Source organism: Oxyura jamaicensis (genome assembly GCF_011077185.1).
Source record: "Oxyura jamaicensis isolate SHBP4307 breed ruddy duck chromosome 13 unlocalized genomic scaffold, BPBGC_Ojam_1.0 oxy13_random_OJ106581, whole genome shotgun sequence".
Lineage (NCBI taxonomy): Eukaryota > Metazoa > Chordata > Aves > Anseriformes > Anatidae > Oxyura > Oxyura jamaicensis.
In genome coordinates, this window is record NW_023304324.1 from 137838 (window position 1) to 161303 (window position 23466).

Here is a 23466-nt window from a genome sequence, read left to right on the forward strand (position 1 = left end):
TCCCTTTCAGGGTGCACATGCAGAAGGGGTCCAGTTCCTCTCCTGGGGATGCTCCAGGAGGCTCCCCTCAAACATACAGGTGCCTGGGGGTGCAGGGCAAGGAGAGCAGCACCCCGAGAGTCAGCCCCTCACTGGAGCACAGTGCAAGCACTTGGCCCTGCTCACTGTCCCTAAACAACTGCGTCACCTGTGCCATAGCCCCCAAAGCTGTGCACAGCTCCCCAATGCTCTCCTGTCTGCAAAGTAGGTGCAGAAGAAGCATGCAGGGACTGGCCACCCTCAGACTACCCTGCTTGGCTCGGCTCCACCAGCCCTGGCTTGCTGTTGACCTGCTCATTTGGCAGCAGCATGGGAAGGAACTGTTAGCTTGTGGAGCTTCCACTTGTTTGTTTGGGAACTTGATGGAGAAGTCGTTTTTCAAGGAACTGTTAAGGATGGCAGCAGCTGAGAGCCTCGGCCCGGGCAGATCTCACCTCCTTGGCCAGCAGCAGCATCCCGGCCCCACCGCTCCTTCCGCAGAGGCACTGGGACGTGTGCAGCCTCTGTGCTCAGCAGGACGGGCACATGGGGACACCGGAGCTCCAGGGAAAGTCATCCGGGTGCTCACCCCACTCCTTGACCCTCCTCCAGCAGCTCTGCAGACCAGTGTGGTGGACGGATGTGCTGCAGCCTCACCCCTGCCCTAGGGGAGGAACGGCGGGGAGCAGAGGTCTTTCTGTTGACTCAGCACACCCCAGACATGCACCGCAAACACTGTGAGGAACAGCCCCTGCTTCTCCTGCTCCACCTGCATGCTGCTCGCAGGAGCTCTAGGCTGTCCCTCACCATGCTAATTGTGGCTGGCACAGACTGAGCAGCAAGGCTTTGTTTGCTGCGAGGTTTCAGAGACGGCCTTGCAATTTGGGCAACCCAGCCATTGAAGGGCAGGGATTTCAAAGGACTGGAGACTTTCTGATCCCGAGCTGAACTGCGTACCCAGGAACAGGAGACACGGCGGGCTGAAAGCCAGCACACCAGCACCCTGCAGAGCAGGGAGGACGGGGCACGGGACAGAGGAGCTCACTCATCGGAGAGGCTCTGCATTCAGTGAGGGGCAGATCAGGTGTCAGGGAACAGAAACAGCCCATTATTGGCCTAAAAAGCAAAGAAAGAAAAATCAAAGTGAGATCAGAGACCATCTCACGGTAAAAGCCCATCTCACAGGTCAAGCACCCATGGACATGCTCTAGGACAAGTGGGGCTGCTTGCTGCTACCGCGTATGGGGACACAGCAGGGTGACAACATGCTGGTCCCCCTGACTCTGCTCTGTGCCCTGGGGCTGCAAAGGGACAAGGACTGGAGGCTGTTGCTCCTCTGCTGCCTTGGTAAGCCAGGCTGAGAGCTGCAAGGAAAGCTGAGATGCTCTATGAGAACCCCCCTGCCCCTCTGCAAAGCTCAGGCTCCAGCCATGGCATGAGCTCATGAGAGCCACTAGGATTTCAGATCACTTTGGGGTCCCAAGCAGAATGAAAGGCACCCATAAAAGCATCACTGCCCCCACCCATGCTCCTGAAGGGAGACAAAAACCCTGGGAAGAGGGATCCAGGACCTCCTGTAGCAGCTGTGAGCCCACAAATGCTGCCACTGCCGGGGGAACCCTGGGCTGGTCCCAACAGGAGCACCCGGGGCTGGGTCTCCTGCAGTCAGGGGACATCCCTGCTGGAGGGGTGCCCAGCAGAACAGAGTCACAGCGCTGGCACTTTTCATCCCATGTTCCCCGTGCTCACACCCTGGCGGGAAGTGAAGCAGGAGCCAACCCCTGGGACGCAGCCACGGCAATGCACGCAGCTTGGCCAGAACAGCAGGAGGTGGGGGGCAGTGGTGCTGAAAGGCTGCAAATTACATCAGCACTTAAATAAACATTAATAATAATAAAGAGGAAAAAACAGTGTCAAAAAAAGCACTGACATCACATGTTTGGGGCTTCTGATCTCTAGGGAAAGTGTCTGTGTGTCCATATGGCCAAGCCCCTGTGCTAGCGGGTCTGATGGGAAAAGAGGGAAGGGAGTTGGGGATGGGAGAGGTGCCCGTGGCTGTCACTGTGCTGGCAGGGATGACACCCATGAAGTCACTCTACTGGCATCCACAGGGATGGGTCAGGACCCAGCTTAGGCCACTGCTGGCTTTGTTCAGTGCTAAGCCCCGAGCCCCCTGGTTTGTGATTAGGCTCAGCGCTGCGATGGAATTTTTGCTGGGAACATTAACACATTGTTTTGCTGGGGCTCTGCTTGTTTTCCAGCAGCCAGCTGTCCGCCTCATGGCCCCACACAGGAAGTATTACACAGCGCAGCACCCCTGCATGGGGGGACAGCTGAGCGGGGCAAAGCTCATTACACCCAAATAATCCAGTAATAATGTAAGTAGCATTAGTAGCCTCACAGGCTGAGATTTGGCAGGCGAAGGGGTGGGAGCTGCCCAAGGAATGCCTTAATCTGCCCCTGGTTTGCTCCTGTTGTGCTCGCAGGGCAGGATTTTAATTGGGCTTCACCCAGTGATCAATACATCTGCAGCCCCCGATGGGGTGCAGAAGGCTGCCCAGGGCTGGATCCCCCCAGGGCTGCCTCCAGGTCCCCCTGGCACTCGCTGGGCACAGCCCCAGGATAGCGGGACAGTGAGAAGTGGTGTGGGGCCGCGTGGGCACACAGCAGATCCCCTACTGATCCGGATTAAAGTGGCACCTCCGGTCAGGGATCGGTGCCCTACGCCGATCAGGGACACACAGTAGCAGCCGTACGCAAGCACAGGAGCTCAAAATCTGGGTGGGAGAGACAGTGCCCCCAAACAGCACCCAAAACTGCACCGAGAAATACACCAAGGAGCTTTGTACCCTGGAAGGGTACAGGGAGTGGGGCCGCCACCAGCCCAGGAGATGCTCCAGGCCGTGAGCAACCCTCAAGTCCCTGCCCTGTGACACCAGGTGGTGGCAGTCCCCAGCGATGGCAGGAGCGGGGCAGCCCCGTGTCCCTCGGGCAGGATGCTGCCATCACAGGGAGGCAAAGCAGAGGCCGGGGCAAAAGCTAGGAGCACAGCAAGGGCTGGGGAGGCTCAGGAAGAGGAAGCCCGGCCCTGTCAGTGCACTGGGCTGGAGGCGTCAAGGCCGAAGGGGGGCAATGAGTGGCCGGAAAGGAATTCTGCTGGAAGGGCTGGATGCTGAGGGAGGGGCCGGGGTGAAGCACTGGGACACGCTGTGTTATTTTGGGTGGGGAGGGCACAAAGGAGACCCTGCTGAGGGGTCGGGGGGAGACAGGAGCCCCTGGGCTCGCCCCACAGGTGCACCAGGAGAGCAGCGCGTGGGAGCCCCACGGGAGGCGAGGGGCAGGATTTCCCCTCATGCTGGAGCCCCGCTGTGCCCCGAGGGTGGCGGGGAGGAAGGGTGGGAGCCCCAGAGCTGTGGGATGTGGTTTTCTCATCAGCCACAAGGCTGAGGGCTTGTCCTGCGGAGGCCAAAGGCAAGGAGGAGCTTGGCTGTGGCCATGGGGAGGAAGGGATGGGCAAACCTGGGGCCAGCCGGTGCCGGTGCTGTGGGGAGAGTCATGGCTGCTGTGCCCCTGGGGTGTCTCTGACCTCGGCACATGGGAACTGCTCCCAGCCCTGCAGCCACTTCCTGCCCCATCCCTGCTGAGGATGCAGCAGTGGGGGAGGCATTGGGGCTGTGTCCGCAGACAGCCTGGTAAAGGGCACAATACAGCCGCGTGCAGCCCAGCTATGTCATGCACAGGTAGCCCAGCTGAAAGATGGGACAAAGTACCCCAAATAACTGGGGGGCTCCGAGCAGTGGCTTAGCCAAGAACTGCAGAGACAGCCATGTGGCCATCTTGGTGCTCAGGTTGCTGGCCACTGCTCTCTGTCATGCTTCCACACATAAAAATCATTTGGAGCAGTGAGAAAATTGCGTATCTACCTTTCATTAAAATATTTTCATTCTAGTCTTTCCCCTGTGTAAAACCCAGAAGCATTCCATGATCCCTTACCTAAGGTTAATGTTAGTTTTTTAAGCTGGGTGCTGCTGACAAAGGCTGAGTGCAGGTGCCATGGATCTGCTGCGGGGCACTGTGAGCCTAGAGCTGCTCTGGCTGCTGCACATTTCATTGCCGCTTCCAATGTTTGCACTGCATTAATTGCTGGCACCTCATGCGGAGCTGCAGGAGTGGGCTGTGGTGGCACCACTGAGCTGGGAGCAGCACTGAGGGGTCCCAAAAAAATGATGATTCCCTGTTAGGGAATCACGGAGCAGGCAGGATTGAGAACCCAGTGAGGCCATGCACCTCTGCCCTCGTAGCCATCTGTGGCTTACAGTGACAGCCCTCATCATGCTGCTGCTCCCCATCTTGCCCCAGGCTTCCCTAATCAGATCACGACCCATTACTGCTCCCACCTGCCTCATGCTGTCCCCCTGCCGCTGTCATTCCCACCCTGTGTCACCTCCTTCGGTGGGACACAGGACAAAAACAGGACATGGGTGCCAGGACAGCAGCGCAGCAGGGGACGATGCAGGTGAGGGCAGGTGGCTGCTGGCAGCAGGACATTGGTACCTCTCTGAAATGAGAGGAGGGAGGTCACTGGGGGAACCAAAGGAGAAGGGGAAAGAGGGAAGCAGAATGGAGAAAATGAAAGAGGTTAGAGGGAAATAGGAAAAAAAAAAAAAAAAAAAAAAAAGGGAGCAGTGAATAGAGAATGTGTGGCTGAGTTCATTCCTGGCTGTGTTCATGGAAATTATTCTCTAAGTGCGACCACAGAGGAAGCCGGTGATTGTCCCCCCCCTGCTGCTGGCAGCTGCCCCTGCCTGCAGGATGTACGTTTCCCCTGGCAGGGCCAGGGAAGCCCAGAGAGCCTGCTGGAGCTGGGGCTCTGCGGGATGCACCTCCTCACTCTAGGGTTGGGACCTGCCCCAGCACAGCCCCATGGCCACGAGGGACATGGGCTGTGTGGGATGAGAAGCCTTGTGAAGTTCTCGGTGGCTTTCTGAGCCTGGCAGCTCCTCCCTGGCCTGCTGGGGGCTGGTGAGGACAGCCGTGTGCCCTATCACTCCCGAAATGACCCCGGGAGTGCAGGGAATGGGGCTGTGCTGGCAGCACAGCACCACCACTGAAGGTCACCACAACACAGGCATACCCAGGGCACCACTGATGCCAAAGCCATTGTCCAGGAAAAGACGTCCTTGTGCTGCATGGAGCTGTGGGAGAAGGATGAGCACAGCACCCTGCTGCACGCATAGCACTCCCAGCCCCTCAAGGATCCACACCAGGACCCACAGTGGTGTGTGGCTTGCACAGGGTCTGTGTGCCACAATGCTGGCCGCCTTTCTCCCATCTCCACCGAGCGCTGCCAGGGGCTTTTCTTCCCAGCTAATGCTTGTACAGCTCGTCATGGCAACAAGAGCTCCTTGAGCTGCAATTGCAGCGGGGACTCTGGGTGCTCATGAGTTTGCAGACACCACAGAAGAACCCCCGGCCCTGCCAGCAGCCTGTGTCCCCACACCGGGTGTGAGTAGGACCCTCTGCTCTCTGCAGCAGCCTGAAGCAGGAGCTTCTCTCCACCAGCAGCATGCTATTTCTCATCCTAACACAAGCATCATGCTCACCCCATATGGCCCAGCCAGCATGTGGGCAGAGATGAGAAGTTCACCTCCAGTGGCTCACAGAGAAGAGATCCCCCAGCTCTGGGCACCCAGGAGCTGCAGCAGGCTGGCCACACTGCAGCTGCCTGAGCCCCTTGCATGGCACTGTCTCAGGCAGGTAGGAGATTTCCGCTGAGCATGGCTCTGGCTACATAGTACCCAAGAGGGAATCATGGGCTCCAGGAGCAGCAATAAATCTCCAAAAGGCACAGCTTGAATTGCACAGTAACTATTTAATTCCCCTCCCCATTATCCCTGAGAATATTTTAGCAGTTCTTGGTGGCTTGGGGAGAGAGAGAGAGAGGATAGATTGTGTTTTAATTAATAATGGCTGGAATGCTTGGCTGCAGGACAGGAGCCATGGTGAGCCTGCAGCTGGGAGCTGCACTGAACAGGAGGGGACAGCACGGTGATCCCAGGGGAGCAGTGGGGTGGCACAGGGTCCTGCCCCGGGGTGGCTGGGAGGTGCCCCCTCTGCCTCATCCCTGAGCAAGGATGCTCCACAGTGACTGGCAGCACTAGGAAGCAGGATGCTTCCCCAAGAATGCAGGATATGTCCCCATCCCATGGCTCCAATGCAACTCACCCCATCGGTTCTGCAGGGCAATGCCTGTGGCTGGCACAGGCTTCAGGTGCAGCATGCTGACGAGGGGGTAGTGGGGACCAGCTCAGAGGTGCTCGGGACCCTGATCCTGGCTCCCAGCAACCACCCTGCGGTTCCCACACAAGGCCTGGTCACCCCAAGTGTGGGTGTTGGAGGCTGGCTGCATGCACTCTCAGGCAGCCACCTGATCTGCTCTGTTCCAGCAAAAAGGCCTGGCAGCAAAAGCCTCCAGGGTGAACCAGAAATCAGAGAACATCAGGCCAAACCTCAGACATGATATGCATGTTCAGCACACCAGAAGGAAACTGCAGGAGCTGGTGGGAGGAGAAACGGGAGGGCCGGGCAAGCCTGCAAAGTGAGAGAGAGATGCGCTGGGGGCTTATCTAGTGCAGCAACAGCCCAAGCAAAGCATCCCTGCCCAGCACCTGTGAGTAGGGTTTGCTAGAGAAGGAAGGGTCAGCTAAAGACAAAAAAGCCTTTATGAGATGTGCAAGGTGGAGAAAGGCTTGATTCAGATACCCTGTAGCACCATGTAGCTCCCAGTGCCACACATGCTGCCTGGAACTCTTCTCGCCCAGGCGGGAGGTGAGAGCAGAGCTCCAGCACTACAGGTGATGCAGGGGCTCCGAAGCCCCGAGCAGACACTGCCGGCATGCACACATCAGCTCTTAACCCAGAAGGCTGTGAAAATGATGGATCCTGGCCCAGAAAGCCAGACCAGGTTTCTCTTGAGGGATCAGCTCTCAAATCAGAGGGGTCAGCCATGCTTCAGGACATCTGACAGCGCAATAATTGAGAGGCATGAAGCCCAGGGGTATGCAGAGCAGCAGGAGCCAGATGGGAGCTGCTGAGACCCCCAGCCACAGGTCCAGAGACCTCGCAGTGCTACAGTTTTCCAGCCCTGGCTGGCAGCCGTAGGCTCTTGTTGGATGCTGATCCCACTGGCTCCCAGAAGATGCGTGGCACCCCCTGAGATTTGGGCGGTGGAAAGGTTTACTCGAGGCGGGTGAGGAGGGATCCCTACTGGGAGGCTGAAGATGGAATTTCATCCTTACATCTGGTTCAGCTTAAAAATCTTGCCCAGGCTGCTATAGATACAAATAAATTGTGTATGAGCGTGGAGGCACGAGGCAGATGAGTATGCTGATATATCACATATCCACGGTGTGCTGGGCTTGAGCTCTGCCTGAGCCCCAAACTAAGCTGAGGACTACCCTGGGATGGAGATCTGGTTGAGCACAAACCCACCGGGACAGTCACAGAGGATGCTCTCTGTGGGTCCCAGGTGCAGGAGGAGTACCTGAGGCCATGTTCTCCAGAGGACACAATGTGCAGCCAGGCCCTCGGTAGCACCCTCCCTCCACCCTGCCATCCCTGTGCCGCAAGAGCCCCACGCCCCACACATGGCCCCAGCCCTGAACCTCCACTACAAGGGGATGCTGCAGAGCAGGAACAAACACAGAGGCACCCACAAAGAGGCATCACTGTAGGCTGGGAACCAGCAAGGAGCTGACTGACTCTCAGGGGGGTTTCTGTTCCACATCCCTTCCTCCAATGTGGCTAACTGATGCCATCCCCCTCAGGGCCACCCCAGCATGAGCTTCGGGTACCTGGCAGCCACAGGGGTCCCACCATCTCCCTCTGCACCACTGTCCTTGGCACCCAGCCCCTCTTCTACCTGCAGGGGTGACAGTGACCATGGCTGGGGACCTGCAGGGTGGCCCTGGAGGGAAGCAGCCCGCTGGCAGCCATGCGTTGGCCAGAGCCCATCTCCTCCCCCAAATTTTATTCATGAAGCATGACAAGTGGGTGAGCTGCAGGCAGTGAAACAACTCACCCGACAGCTCCTGGTAGCTAGAGAACAGGAGAGTGAGCCCAGCCCCAGCCCACATGCTGCTATTTTCTGCTCTAACTGGGCCAGGCAGGTTTGGGGTGTCCCTGAGAGCAGATGCCTTTGGGTCCTTGGCTCAAGGGGTGCCAGATGTGCATGGTGGAGAAGAACTCAAGGCTCTGGCCAAGAGATGAAACCTCATCATTTTTTGCTTCAGCTGAATTTCTTGCTAAATTGAGTCTGTGTTCGTTCCTGGGAGGGAGCACAGTGAGCCACGGGGTACACTCCCCACTATCATCAAAGCTGAGGGATGCAGCAGCCCATCCTGAGGGATCAGGCCCAGCCAAACAAACAATACAAATAGACAGCACTGAAGAAGAGAAAGAGCAAAAAAGGATGCTCTCTGACACAGTGGCATCAAACACCAGGCTTTGGAGTGGGCTGAGGAGCTGGTGCCAGGGCATTGGGGTGAGGAGCTGACACCATGGAAAGGTTCATGCCAGTTGCTTGCATACACCTGAGTGTACCCGAGGTAGCCAGGACAGAAAGGAGCTTATTTCTGGCTGATGCACTGAAGGATTTTCTGTTTGCTGCTATATTTCGTATTTGCAGCTTTCCATATGGAAATGTTTTTTTTCCCTTTAACCTCCACCCACAAGCCCTGTAGATTTTGTTACAGCTTTCAAAACATATGGTGCATGCATTAAAAAAATAAAGGATGCTATATTTAAAATATTACAAAGCAAGCCAGGAACCAGCATCTTTAAACTAGGGCAGTGTCTGAGAGGGAAAGATGTGGGGATTTAGGATTTTCTAGACCAGCTCAGAGCAAGAGCCCCGTTAGGGGAGATGGAGGCAGGCTGCTGCTCAGGGCTGGTGCCCACTGCTCGCGCCCTGCCCTTTACATGGACCACAGGGCAGCCACACTGAGCACGGCTTTGCCCCGATAATTCACTTCTGGCATCCAGCCGCCCCTTGACGAGGCAGCTTGGACATGATGCTGGAGGAAGGCAGTGTCAAACCATAATACACTAAGCTACTTCCTTCCTGGCTCCTTCTGCAATCAGTTGGGTCCCCAGTGGGCTGGATGCCACCTCTATTACCCTGCTAATTGCTCTGTGTGTTGGCCATCCTTCATCTGGCCAGCACAGGTGCTGTGAGAAAGATGAATTCTTGCTTTCTGCAGGCACAGGTTAGCAGACAGAGGCTCCTCCATGGCATTGCTCAAGACTGGAGCTTGTTCTTTTATTCTGCACAGAGAGTGCAGCATGCTCATTTGTTTTATTTTAGACCATATTCACACTGGCATTGTAATTCCAACCTGGGAGGCTGCATCATAGCCAGAGAATGAAGGGTGGCAGCTTTGCTATTTTTAACTCCTTCTGCTCTGGGAGGGAACTTGAAATCAAATCTCTAGCCAGAGACACCGTATAGATATTAATGCAATGAAATGGGAATTTGGACTGGGGGTGACAGCTGGCCAAGCGAGCCCTGGCGTCACAGAGGGGACAGACTCCACAAAAATAGGACACACCAAAGGGGTGTAGGTTACAGGGCAACCTTACTGCCATCAGTGTGTGCTTGGAGGCTGGAGGTTCAAGACCAGCCGCCATGCAGCCAGTCCCATTCCAGGGGATGAATTTCGGCTCAGGGCTGGCAGCAAAATGGATCAGGAGCTTCCCCAGCAGGCTCCAAATTCCTCTGGTCTCTCTTACACCCCAGGAAGGTGCTTCTGAAACAGCTGGGATCTGGGAGGAGTGCAGCACAGCTCGCAGCTGCTGTGTGAAGGGCACTGCCACATCCCAGCCAGGCCATAAGACTGCCTCCAAACCATGGCATTCAAGAAGAAAATACACCTGTAGCCACTTAATATGTACCATCCTACAAAAAATATGCAAAGGACAAGCATTCAGCAGAGTCCCAACCCAGCTGGCCCCAGTGGGGTCCTCATAGATGACACAAGCAGCACAGAGGGTGCTTACCACCTCATTTAATCTATTGTAATATCCACTCTAATTCTATTGAAGGCAGCAAATGGAGGCTTTATGTGGTCAGAAGAAGATTGCACCCCCCTGCATGGCTCAAGGGAGACACCTGGCCATGGAGGGGGTGGCAGAGCCAGGAGCACAGCAGGGGACAGCACTGTGCCATTGCCAGCCACATGGCCACCAAGGGGTTTTAGGCACCGCAGACACCGTGGGTTGGAGCACGGCATCAGGCTCACTGTTCCATGGGCTGACTGAGCTGCCTCCTGCTGCCTGATGCCCATCTCACCCATCCCATTTTCAGTGTCTAGGGTCAGGGTGAAGCCCATGGGACAAAGCATCTTTTGCAAGCTATAGGCACAGACCCTTGCAACTACAAGAAAAAAAAAAAAATCAAGGAATGATACCCCTGAGGTGATGCTTACCTGAGCATTGACTTTGGGCTGGCCATCCTGCTGCCCAAGGAGATGCAAATCCCCCTTGGGGCTTTGCAAGGGCTCAAGGTGCTCCCAAGCAGGATGACAATGTGTACCGCTCTCCCCCAGAGCGGTTAGCATTTGTCTTCTGCCATGTGTTGATTTTGGTTGGTCAGAAACAGCTTTTGATATTAAGAGGCAGTAGTTTCTGTTCTTCTTGCCATCTGTATGTTTGTGTATTTCCTCTACTACCACAATTAGCAGGCTGGGCTCCAGCTAGGCTCAGGAAGAGATCATAGCTGATGTCTTCCCAGCAATTCCAACAGTTTCATTTCTTTTACAGCTCCCCTAGCATGGTCCCTGTCAGTGAGACCATCACGGCTCAAGCTGTCCCTTCTGGTGCCCTGGCAGGAGTGGGCAGGCTGCACTCCAGGGACCACTGGCTCCTGCAACTATGGGGTAGTGCCATGGGGGCACAGGTGAGGGACAAAACCCCATGTCCCTAACCACAGCGGGAAGTTTGCCACGCTCCCACCTGGCCCATCTATGTGTTCCCTGGCAGGAAGGCCACCAGCACCTCTGGGCTCTGCCAGAACAAAGCCAGTCCTCTTCCCTCTCTGGGTGTGCAACATTGCAAGAGGATAAAATAAATCACCATGGCCCCAACAAGCAACAGAGCCTGATTCAAGGCTGGAATCTCCCTGCAGCTCCAGAGGAAGTTGGCAGTGACACGTCCTGCTAGCCAGGGCCTCACCCCTACAATAACACCACTTCGTTCCCCTCTGACCCACTCACCCACACCAAGGCTCAAGAAGCTCCCACTGCTGGCCCGATGGCACTCAGGACCCTGCAGAGCCCACCCAGACCTGGGTTTCCAGACAAGCCTCATCACGAACAAGCAAAAAGGAGCCACAGAGCTACAGGAGCTGCATGCCCAGCTCTGCCATCACCCTGGAGCTCAAACCAGGGCTGTCAAAAGCCTCTGCAGGGGTTTTGGCACCTGCAAACTGGGGCTGAGCTCACCCATGGCTGCACACCTCGGGTTGCTCTGGGTCAAAGATCTCTTTGGGCTGCTCCTGGTCCCCTCAAACCCAACGCAAAGCACAAAGAGGGCAGGGGAAGGGCTCCGTGCATCGCTGTTTGCAGGGCACTTTGTGTGCGGCAGAAGAGAGCTGGGATGTGCTGGGCTCTCTTCTGGGGACCCTGGGAGATGAACCTCACTGCTGCTGCCACTGTTCTGTCTTGGCAAGCCACATCCTAGTTTGGGGCTGTCTGATGAACAGACTGAAGCACACACACAGACAGCTGCCTGAGGCAAACAGCAGGACAGAAACGTGCAAGTAAATCTGGCAACTTTATGTGAAATAAATGTGCATTTAATTGAGATTTATAAGGGAGGTCACAATAGCAATTGATTTTCAAAACCAGATTATTTATGGGGACTTAGCAACTATACACAAGATTAATGTTTCTAGAATAAACCCTCAGTAATCAGCTAATAACACATCACCCTAATTATCTCATGAAAGGGGCACAAAAGCTCTGACAAATACTGAAAGTATATCTCATTGTCTGCCAAGCAGCACCAGAGACCACAGGCCAATGTCTGCCTCCAAACCACGGCTCTGCTCGTGTCCTCCAACACCAGAACATGGCTCACAAAGAGACACCTTCCCTGGCTGGGGATACAGCTAAGTCTCTACTGCCAGTGCTGGTCCTCCATGTACATCATGCCCCCAAAAAGGATCTGGGATCCAGGCATCACTTTGCCCAAAGTCCTGGGGACATTTGCACCCCAGGGTTCTGAGCCTGGTCAAGGCAAGGTGAAGTCCCTGCAGGTACTTGCATGGTGACATAATATCAACAGGAGCAATAGGATGGCTCCCAGGGTGGCAAAAAGAAAGCTTAATCCCTAAATGAAAGGTGCACGTGTCCTGTAAAAGTTAACGGGGCTCAGCCTGGTACTTGCACAGCTTTCTGCCCCTCTACTGGGGCACGGATGTGCCTGTTAAAGGGACGGCCCATGCTGCAGCAGGCTCCTCTGTTTTCCATAAGGAATGCTCACTCATTAGCAACATTTATCAAAGATTAACAAGCTCCAGCAGCGAGAGGCTAACAATGCCATGCCACACAGCAGCCTTGCCAGCACCTCTCTCAGCACAAAGTGCTGCACAGCCCCATCCTGGGTGGGCAAGGACCACCCTGCGCCCTGACCCATCCTCCCCCCAAGCACCAGGGTATGTCACAGGGATGTCCCCAGAGACCCCCACCCCCAGGAGGATGTGGTGGCTGGTCCCCCTGAGGGGCAGGAGTGGGCCTTGCTGCCCTCAAGGCTGGGCACAGAACCTGCTGCAGGATGCAGGAGATGCTCCCGCAGTCACCATGGCAACATCAGTACACAGCCAGGGTGAACAAAGCTGGTGGGAAAGGAGAGGAGAGAAAGAGGAAAGGAGGAAAAGGCAAAAAAAAAAAAAAAAAAAAAAAAAAAAAAAAAAAAAAAAAAAAAAAGAGGAAGGGTCCCTATCCTTTAGGGGAAAAAGGATCCTTGGCCAGGAGCTGGCGGGGCTCATTGATAGGGCTTTAAACTAGGTAAGAAGGGGGATGGGGGTGAAGCAAGGATTGTTGGAGCTGTGCCAGGGGGAACAATAGCAAGGCCGGGGAATAAGGTAATGGCCCAGCTGAAGTGCATCTACACCAATGCACACAGCATGGGTAACAAACAGGAGGAGCTGGAAGCCATCATGCAGCAGGCAGGCTACGACTTGGTTGCCATCACGGAAACGTGGTGGGACCAGTTTCATGACTGGAGTGCTGCGATGCCTGGCTATAGGCTCTTCAGAAGGGACAGACAGCACAGAAGGGGTGGCGGTGTGGCTCTCTATATTAGAGAGTCTTTCGATGTTGTAGAACTCGAGGCTAGGAATGACAAGATCGAGTCCCTTTGGGTTAGGATCGGCAGGGACAACAAGGCTAGGGTCCTGGTCGGGGTCTGCTATAGACCGCCGAACCAGGATGAGGAGACGGATGAGGAGTTCTACAGGCAGCTGACAGAAGTTGCGAAATCTTCAGCGCTTGTACTCGTGGGGGACTTCAACTTCCCTGACATATCCTGGAAGCACAACACAGCCCAGAGAAAGCAGTCTAGGAGGTTTCTGGAGAAAGTGGAAGATAGCTTCCTGACGCAGCTGATTAGTGAGCCTACCAGGGGTGGTGCCCCGCTAGACCTTCTCTTCACAAACAGAGAAGGACTGGTGGAGGATGTGATTGTCGGGAGCTGTCTTGGGCAGAGTGACCACGAAATGGTGGAGTTCACTATTCTTGGCGAGGCCAGGAAGGGAACCAGTAAAACCACTGTACTGGACTTTCGGAGAGCTGACTTTGGGCTGCTCAGGACACTGGTTGGTAGAGTCCCTTGGGAGGCGGTTCTGAAGGGCAGAGGGGTCCAGGAAGGCTGGGCGCTCTTCAAGAGGCAAATCCTAATGGCGCAGGAGCGGTCTGTTCCCATGTGCCCAAAGATGAGCCAGCGGGGAAGAAGACCAGCCTGGCTGAACAGAGAACTGTGGCTTGAGCTTAGGAGAAAAAAGAGGGTTTATAATCTTTGGAAAAGTGGGCAGGCCACTAGGGAGGACTATAAGGATGTAGTGAGGCTGTGCAGGGACAAAATTAGGAGGGCCAAAGCTCATCTGGAGCTCAATCTGGCTACTGCCGTTAAAGATAACAAAAAACGCTTTTATAAATACATCAACACAAAAAGGAGGACAAAGGAGAATCTCCATCCTTTACTGGATGCAGGGGGAAACTTAGTTACAAGAGATGAGGAAAAGGCAGAGGTGCTCAATGCCTTCTTTGCCTCAGTCTTTAGCGGCAATACCGGTTGTTCTCTGGATTCCCAGTACCCTGAGCTGGTGGAAGGGGATGGGGAGCAGGATGTGGCCCTCACCATCCATGAAGAACTGGTTGGTGACCTGCTACGGCACTTGGATGTGCACAAGTCGATGGGGCCGGATGGGATCCACCCAAGGGTACTGAGAGAACTGGCAGAGGAGCTGGCCAAGCCACTATCCATCATTTATCAGCAGTCCCGGCTATCGGGGGAGGTCCCAGCTGACTGGCGGCTAGCAAATGTGACGCCCATCTACAAGAAGGGCCGGAGGGCTGACCCGGGGAACTACAGGCCTGTCAGTTTGACCTCAGTACCAGGGAAGCTCATGGAGCAGATCCTCTTGGGAGTCATCATGCGGCACTTGAAGGGCAAGCAGGTGATCAGGCCCAGTCAGCATGGGTTTATGGAAGGCAGGTCCTGCTTGACGAACCTGATCTCCTTCTATGACAAAGTGTTGCGCTGGGTGGACGAGGGAAAGGCTGTGGATGTGGTCTACCTTGACTTCAGCAAGGCTTTTGACACCGTCTCCCACAGCATTCTCCTCAAGAAACTGGCTGCTCTTGGCTTGGACTGGCGCACGCTTCGTTGGGTTAGAAACTGGCTGGATAGCCGGGCCCAGAGAGTTGTGGTAAATGGAGTCAAATCCAGTTGGAGGCCAGTCACTAGTGGCGTCCCCCAGAGCTCGGTGCTGGGGCCGGTCCTCTTTAACATCTTCATCAATGATCTGGACGAGGGCATCGAGTGCACCCTCAGTAAGTTTGCAGATGACACCAAGTTAGGTGCGTGTGTTGATCTGCTCGAGGGTAGGAAGGCTCTGCAGGAGGATCTGGATAGGCTGCACCGATGGGCCGAGGTCAACTGCATGAAGTTTAACAAGGCCAAGTGCCGGGTCCTGCACCTGGGGCGTAATAACCCCAAGCAGAGCTACAGGCTGGGAGATGAGTGGTTGGAGAGCTGCCAGGCGGAGAAGGACCTGGGAGTGATAGTGGACAGTTGGCTGAATATGAGCCAGCAGTGTGCTCAGGTGGCCAAGAAGGCCAACGGCATCCTGGCTTGTATCAGAAATAGTGTGACCAGCAGGGCTAGGGAGGTGATCGTCCCCCTGTACTCGGCTCTGGTGAGGCCACACCTCGAGTACTGTGTTCAGTTTAGGGCCCCTCGCTACAAGAAGGACATCGAGGTGCTTGAGCGGGTCCAAAGAAGGGCGACGAAGCTGGTGAGGGGTCTGGAGAACAAGTCCTACGAGGAGCAGCTGAAGGAGCTGGGCTTATTCAGCCTGGAGAAGAGGAGGCTCAGGGGCGACCTTATCGCTCTCTACAGATACCTTAAAGGAGGCTGTAGAGAGGTGGGGGTTGGCCTGTTCTCCCACGTGCCTGGTGACAGGACGAGGGGGAATGGGCTGAAGTTGCACCAGGGGAGTTTTAGGTTAGATGTTAGGAAGAGCTTCTTTACTGAAAGGGTTGTGAGGCATTGGAACAGGCTGCCCAGGGAGGTGGTGGAGTCACCATCCCTGGAAGTCTTCAAAAGACGTTTAGATGTAGAGCTTAGGGATATGGTCTAGTGGGGACTGTTAGTGTTAGGTTAGAGGTTGGACTCGATGATCTTGAGGTCTCTTCCAACCTAGAAATTCTGTGATTCTGAGACAAGCCCTGGAGGGAAGGCTGGGGCAGGAGGGAGCAATGGGGTGGGAAAGCAGTGCCTTTTGGCTGCTCACCTTGGGATGATCTTCAAGGAAGCAACCCAGGGCACACACTGAGCTGTGCCACTGAGATGGTGCCCATCAGCACCATGCGCCATTTCCCTCTGGCAGCCCCATGCCATGCTGTGGGACATCCCAGCCTGGCACAAGGAAGCAGCATCCTGGAGGCTGGGGAAGCCCTTCACATGACGAGGCAGGGCAGGAACCCAACCATACACTTAAGGTGGCTTGTGGGTGGGTGCCTGGGGACAAGGCCAGGCTATTCAGTCCAAGCTCTGATGTGAGATGTTTCAGGGCCATGCTGCCAAGACCAAGTGGACCCTTTTAGAGCAACGCCTGGTGCCAGCCCCACAAGGGCAGGCCATCTCCATAGTTGGCTGTGAAAGGAGCAGGGCTCCAAAAATATTTCCTCAAACAGCCTGAGACTCATCTGGACCCCTAGCCCAAAGTCAATGTAGGAGGTAGCGATGCAGCCACAAATATATTGGCATAAGCACCAAAATTGAAAAAAACACAAGCTGTGTCCACCGCCAAAGCATGTTCTGCTCTCATATCTTGGTCACACTTCATTGAAGACAGAGATAGTTAAAAAACAAACATCAGGGTTTAGGGTCAAAAAGCAGCAGCTACAACCTCTCTCAGCTGGAATGGGAAAATAGCATCCCACTTGGTTGTTTGTTCTAACAAAACAACAGATCCCCAAGAGAAGCTCTCCCTCTGCCAAGCCACTCTTGTGGCACAGACAGCCTCTGACAGGCAGAGCGCAACTTGGGGGCAAAGTCCTGGAGCTCCGGTTATGGGGTCAAGAGTGGGCACCAAGGTGGAGGAGGTGGTCAGGGGGGCTGGCAGCCTGAAAAACCTCCCAGAGAAAGGACTGGATGCAACAGCTTGCACATTTTAGCAAGGAGAAGATGAGAACCCCCAATGGAATCAGTGCAGGTGTTACAGGAGCAGCTGGAGCAGGGCAGCAGCACCCAACCACACTGCCTCAGCCCGCCAGAGCCCTTGTGCTGGGCCCTCCCAGGGAGCTGGAAACCCTGGGTACATCCTGATCCCCCAGGGACATGGGGCATCCCTACCAGAGGGCCACAGGGGCTTGGTGCTGGCTAGGGACAGTGTGCATGGAGGGGAGGATGTGGCAGGGCAGAACAATGAGTTCCCCAGGGTGCACATACGCAGGGGTTTTGTGCAGATTCATCCTCTCCTCCTCCCCACACTCCTCCTGCTCTCCTTGGTTCCTGTGTACGCCCAGGAACAGACTTCAAAAGGAAAGGGGGAGCTGCCAGTGCAGGAAGCAGCAGGCAGGCGTGGCTGCCTCCTGCTAAAAGCCTTCGGTGCCTTCATCAGGTCCTGGAGGAAAAGATGCACCAGTGGTCGGGCTGGAGGCAGACAGCCCAACCTGGTATCAGCCCTGTACTTCCAACATGGCATTTCACCCTCTGCATCCCAGCTCCCTGCAATGCAGATGTAAGTAAATCCATCTGCGTACAGTAAGCACCAGAGATCCTCTTAACCCTCCACGCTCTCTGCTCTGGGCTAAGCACTGCAGGAGAACAGAGAGCTCCCCAGGGACAGCCCCGTCCCACAGCCCAGCTCCCCTGCACTGAGGTCACCGCTCCCTTCCCCACCACACATCAGCAACAACATATCTGTCCCCAGCACCCACCTCCCAGCTCCTAATTAGTGCCAATTAGTGGGTGGTCAACGGGCCCAGCTGAACTGTGTTTTCCAGGGAACAAGTTCCCTTTTCAAGGGACATAATCAACATAGGCTTTGTTGTGCATGCTTTTGGCTTAAATGAGCCAGGAACTGCCTGCCAAGGAGCAAAATTATTTTCTGAATTGTACTCTTTGTGCCACCAGATCCAAGCATGGAGGAAGGAGCCAGGACAGCCACAGATGACCTCTCTTGGCAAGCCCTCGTTCACCAGGCACCTGCAGGAGGCTCCATGCAGCTCCCAGGAGACCCCCAAGCTCACACATCCCCTTGCCCACCAGCATCACCAGGGCCAGCCAGGACCCATCCATGTTACCACCAAGCCCCAGGTCTGGTGACAAAAGCAGGGTGAAGACCTCAACACCCCCAGACGATACCTGGGCTTGGACTCCAGCTCCTGAGTTGCAGCATTGGACGAGAGCTGAGAGTTGGAGAAACACAACGGGAAAACAGTGCATGGACCAGCAGCAGCTCTTTGTGAGAGGTGAGCACAAGGACCAGGGAGCACACACTCCCCAGCTTCCCTGATTATTTGCCTCACTGCTGAGGAAGAAAAAAAATACAGACAAAAAAAAAGCAAGCACAGGGGAGCAGGGGGAGATGGCCTGCATGTGACAGGCTAGCATATTTGACAGAGGAATCTTGTTAGCAGCGCTTTTCCCTGCCATTTGAGCAGGGGCAAAGCCAAGGAATGCTTCCCAGCAGACTGCACCAAACGAGCCCAGCTTCATACCAGGAGCAGAGCAGGAGAGCAGCAGCGGGGGTCAGGGAGGACAGGCAGCAGAATGGTGCTGAGGGCTTCTGCTGCACCACGAGCTCTGTCCTCTTCCCTGGGATGGGAAGCTCCCCACACCCTCCCAGTGCCTTCCTCCAACACAAGCCTTACTTGAGTGTGCTGTGCCTGCCCAGGGCTGTGGCACCCTGGTGGCAGCACACGCTGTCCCTATGTCACAATGGGCACTGGGGCAGCATGGGTGGGTGCCAGTCCACTGCTCAGCTGGTTTCAGGGATGCAAGGATCAGCAACGGCCACATCAGACCTTTGCTGGCTCTCTTGAAGGAGGGAGAGGAAGGATCTGGCAGATCTCTGAGCTAAGAGCTCCAAGTGCCCGGTGGCTCTGCTGTACCAAGTGCAAGCCAAAGCGATTAGCATTTCTTGGAGATGCTCCATGTAATCTTCCCTGAGTGATGGGGGAGAGCAGTGGGCTCTACAGCAGCCCTGGAGCTGCCACACCAGCAGCAATGTGAGGCAGCGAGAGGCTGTCCCAAAGGACAGCCTGCCAAGATCACTGCTCCATGGAGGAATGAGGATGCTCTGCCCCAGCCCAAGCAGGTCCTGCCTCCGAGAGCCACAGGCTGTCAGACAGCAGCGGGCCAGGGGCCAGAGCAGAGAGGCAGCCTCAGCACCTCTCCTTGGAGCACTGCCCAGCTAGGAAAGACCACGGGGAAAGCCAGAATCAACCTCATCTGCCAGCTCCCAGGCAAGGCCATCAGCCTGAAGCAGGCAGAGAGGCACAGGTGAGCCTGGAGGTGATAGGGGAACCTCACAAGAGCAGCAGCCAGCCCAAGTCAGGGATTAATTTTAATGGCTACTTGTCAAACACCAGGAGCACATGCAAGAGAGACAACCCACACTGATGCTCACCCCATCCCTCTCTCCCTGATTTGTGCAGGGAACATATCTCATGTCCAAGCTTTTTATAGGGTTTCCCACTCCTGCTAGGCATGCAGCTCAGTACAACCGCATCCCTCCCCTCCCTCAGCAATCACTCACATGCCACTGACTAAAGTCTTTCCATTCCCTCTCTTGCAGTTTCCTCTTCTCTCCTTATTAGGGATCCACCTACCCATCCATCTACTCATTCTCTTGCCCTCTGCAGCTATTTTTAAAACACCATAAAAGCTTTCAACTGGTAGCATCCTCAGGGATGCAAGGGATTTTATATGTAAACCGTCAGGAACTGTCATCACTGCATAACTCACCATGCAGAGTGACTTTTTTTAAAGAGTGAGGGGGGAGGACATCCATGCCTGGTCTCTCAGCTCTCCCTGGTCAGCCTGCCTGGGCCTGCACTGCCATTTATGTCCTATCCTGGAGGGGAAGGATTGGGCCCCACCTGCTCCCTCCCAAGGAGGCAGCTGGCACAGATGCTGGGGAACACAACAGATTCCCTCACGGAGGTGATGTGGCCATCCAGAGGGAAGATTTCTCACTGGGTGAAGGGTTCTGAGCTGGGGATCAGCCAGCTTCGTGCCCCAGAGGCACATGGAGGAAGCCTCTGAGGAGGTAGCCGTGCTGTTCCCTGCACACCCAGTGTGCATGAGGAAGCTGCTGTATTTGTGTGGTTCCCCTTCTGTTTGGTGGTCCCAGACAAGCAAGAAGTGGGAGATAGCTTGATGACACAGAAAGCCTCCTCCTGAAGGCACAAAAAAACTCAAGAACTGAATCTGAGGAGGCAGCCTGGACAACTAGAGAAGACCAAAGTTTCTTGATCAACCCCAGCCTTCAGCCCAGCATGGGTAGAGGGAGCACAGGAGTGCTCATAGAGCCCAGGGACACTCCAACAGCACCAGGATAATTATTTCTGTCTCCCTTATTCCTGCAGAAAAACATCCTCTCCTTCCCTCCCAAGGCCTGGCTGAAGACCTGATGCCTCCGTCAGGAAGATGGAAACCCCCAGTGTCCCAGACCTGGCCAGCAGCTGGGCAGGATTAGGCCAGGCACAACCCGAGCAGAGTCCCACCACATGCCAAGGCAATGACACGCTCTGTGTCACAGGCAGCACCCCCAGGTGCTTCTCCATCAGTGCCAGTGACCAAGCATTGGGCACACCCATAGGAGTCCCAGCTCACCCACATCGCTCAGACACACGTGGGTGATGTGGTTATTTGCAGCAGGTCAGAGGGAGCTCATCTCACCTTTCCCACCTTCTTCATCCTCTGAGGGCAGAGGGTGCTGAGGAGAGAGGCAGGGGCACCCCGTGCTTCCCACGAGGCACGGGCAGGGAGGGGTGTGTAGGGACCAGTACCACGCTGGGACCCCAAGCACAGACAGCAGCTGTGTGAGTGCAGCGGCACCGGGGAAGCCTGCACTCTATCACACTCTGAGGGCTGCTGCAATATGAGCAGAGAGAAAAACTGGAGCAGAGCTGACAGGAGACGCCAGCACCGAGCCGTAGAGCTCCCCTGCCCACCCAGCATCCTGTCCCTTACATGTTGCTGCATTTTCCGTGGGTGCTGAGTGCACGTGGGTCTGTGACCTGCCTGCCCCAGACAAGGACAGTTTTCTCCTGCCTCCACTGCACACAGCACCTGAATGCAGATCCCCAGCTGGTGGGAGAAACTGGAGCCATGGGACCTGCTGTGGGTCCCCTGGGGAGGGCCAGAGAGGCAGAGATGAGTCCTTGACAGGGGTGAAACAGCCCTCCCCACCTGTGCAGGGAATCCAGGCTAGGGAGCAGCTGCAGCTGGGGACACCTGCAGCAGGCACCCGACTTGTCCCAGCAAGTGGTGCTGAGCCAGGGAGCCACCCCAGCAAAAATAGCTTCCCCTCACCAGCGAGCACTCCTGGGCTGGGCAGTGCTCACCAGGATGTCTCCCTGGAGCCAGGTCCTGAGGGCTGGATGTGGAAGAAGCAGCAATGTCTTCGGGGCTGATGAATACATGACATGGGTGGTGGGAAGGGCACGCAGGGCCTCAGTGTGCTTCTTTGAATGAGATGCATAAAGTGTGCTTGTGAAGGGTGCCATACTGCAGAGCCTGGGATGCGTGCTTCATAGCTCGCACCTCAAGCCCCAGCCTGTGTTGTGCTCATCTCACCCATGCTGCATGCACCAGAGAAATCTTCCCAAAATTCACTGTTGTGAGAAAGCATCAACCCCCCCAAACTGAAATACAAACCTCAGTGGACTCAAAATGTGCTGAGGAAGGGATCCAGGGGTGGCATTGCACCAACAGCACCTTTCCTGCCCACAGCAGCCTGGTGCTCCCCAAAATGGATCCCTTCTTGCCAAGAAGGAAGATGGAAGCCAGCAGGATGGCTTCAAACCCACAACACAACCTCTTATTTTGTCTTGCTCCTTAGGAGACACCTTCCTCCCAATGGCTTTCCCACTTGTCTAAGTCTCAGAAAAAAAATGTTTCAAAATGGAAGTAGAGTAAGACGTGCATGAGCAGAAAAACGAGTGATGCTTGGGGCTCAGAGAAGGGCTTTGCCAGGGTAAAAAGGGCAAGAAGAAAGAAAGGTCAGGAAGGCTGAATAAGGAAACCATAATATCAGCTCCTTTTTCTTTCAGATCTCTGCCCCAGGCAGCAAAGAAAGTAAATCAGTTCCCAGCCCAGGGCTTATGGCTGATACTGACAGAGCATGCAGACTGTAGCAGAACTGAAAAATGCAGGTATAAGCTATAACCTACCAAAAACCTGAGCCACCATCAAATATATGGGAACCATATGTCCAAGCTGGCTGCCACACGTGCTCAGTTGGGTACTATTAAGCTTCAGACAGCCCTTTTCTGGAAGAGAAAGCATGTCCATCAGGGCTGTGCATCAGGGCACACAAGCTCTTCTACTTCCCCAGTGATTTACAGAGCCTGCAGATACAGAGGCTGGGCACAGGAGGACTTGGGACAGCCTGGGTGCCCTCCAAGCAAGAACAACCCTCTCTGCTGCAGGCTGCCAGCCATCCATGCCACGCCTACCCTGAGCTGTTTGCAAGCAAGCTTTCCAGGGCTAAAACACCTGGATTTGGGCTCTGCCTTCCCTACGGCTGCTACAGTCACTCCTGGTCCCCTTCCACCCTGTAAATCCTCCCTCTTCCCCCCACCGCTCACTCCCTGGGCCCTTGCCATGACTACTCTACCCCCAAGATGCCTTCCAGAGGTGCTGCAGTGCTCATAATGGAGAGGCACTGATGTGTTTAGTCTAAAAATATCTAATTAGATGTTCCAAGCACTTCATTATGGTATCGTCATGATAGGACTGCAGGGTCTGGCAGAAGCTTGGTGGGTTTGCCTTCACAGAGAGCAAAGGCATCATCACAGCAGCTCGCTGGTAACAGGACAGTCTGTCATTAGCCCAGCCTGCTGGCATCATTAATACAATTATCTGGCTAAACTGATCGTCACTCTGTCATTAGAAAACTTGCTATTTGTTTTATAAGAGCACGGCAGGCCCTTGAAATAATTCAATTGCCTCAATTGACTTTACAGCATGCACTTCATATTGACCTGCAGGGCCACTTTCCATGGCTTCTGCCCTTCAGAGGGCAAACTGCCAAGGCAGAGGGCTTGCAGGGAGCCTGAGCAGAGCCTGGTGAGAGGACAGAGTCCATCCACCACCCTGAGGACAGAGAGAAGCTGTCCAGGCTCTGAGTTTTCTGGCAAAGTGAATGCTATTGATGATTGCTCCTTTGCTGTCTGTGCAGGCGAAAGGAGGGAATGATTTGTGTCAGGTTCGTGGCAGCAGTCAGGGTCAGGTGTTAAATGAGAGGACTGAGATGTGGGTAGGGAGTCTGGAGGTCCCCTCGGTGCCCCAGTTCTACAAAACTCAGTGCTAGAGCCCTCCTTAGGGAAGCATGGGCACCAGGTGATGTTCACGGCTGGTTTAGAAGACATGTGAGGAAAGTAGCTTTTCAGCTCTTACAGCACTGTATATAAATCTTTGCATTTACACCTG

At 55.1% G+C, this 23466-nt stretch overlaps 1 protein-coding gene across 16 annotated transcripts in view; it reads right to left on the minus strand.

The window, feature by feature from the left end:
* Nucleotides 1-23466, minus strand: part of LOC118157896 (actin-binding LIM protein 3) — a 45634-nt gene that overhangs the window by 18155 nt on the left and 4013 nt on the right. The gene's annotated exons all lie outside the window — the stretch shown is intronic.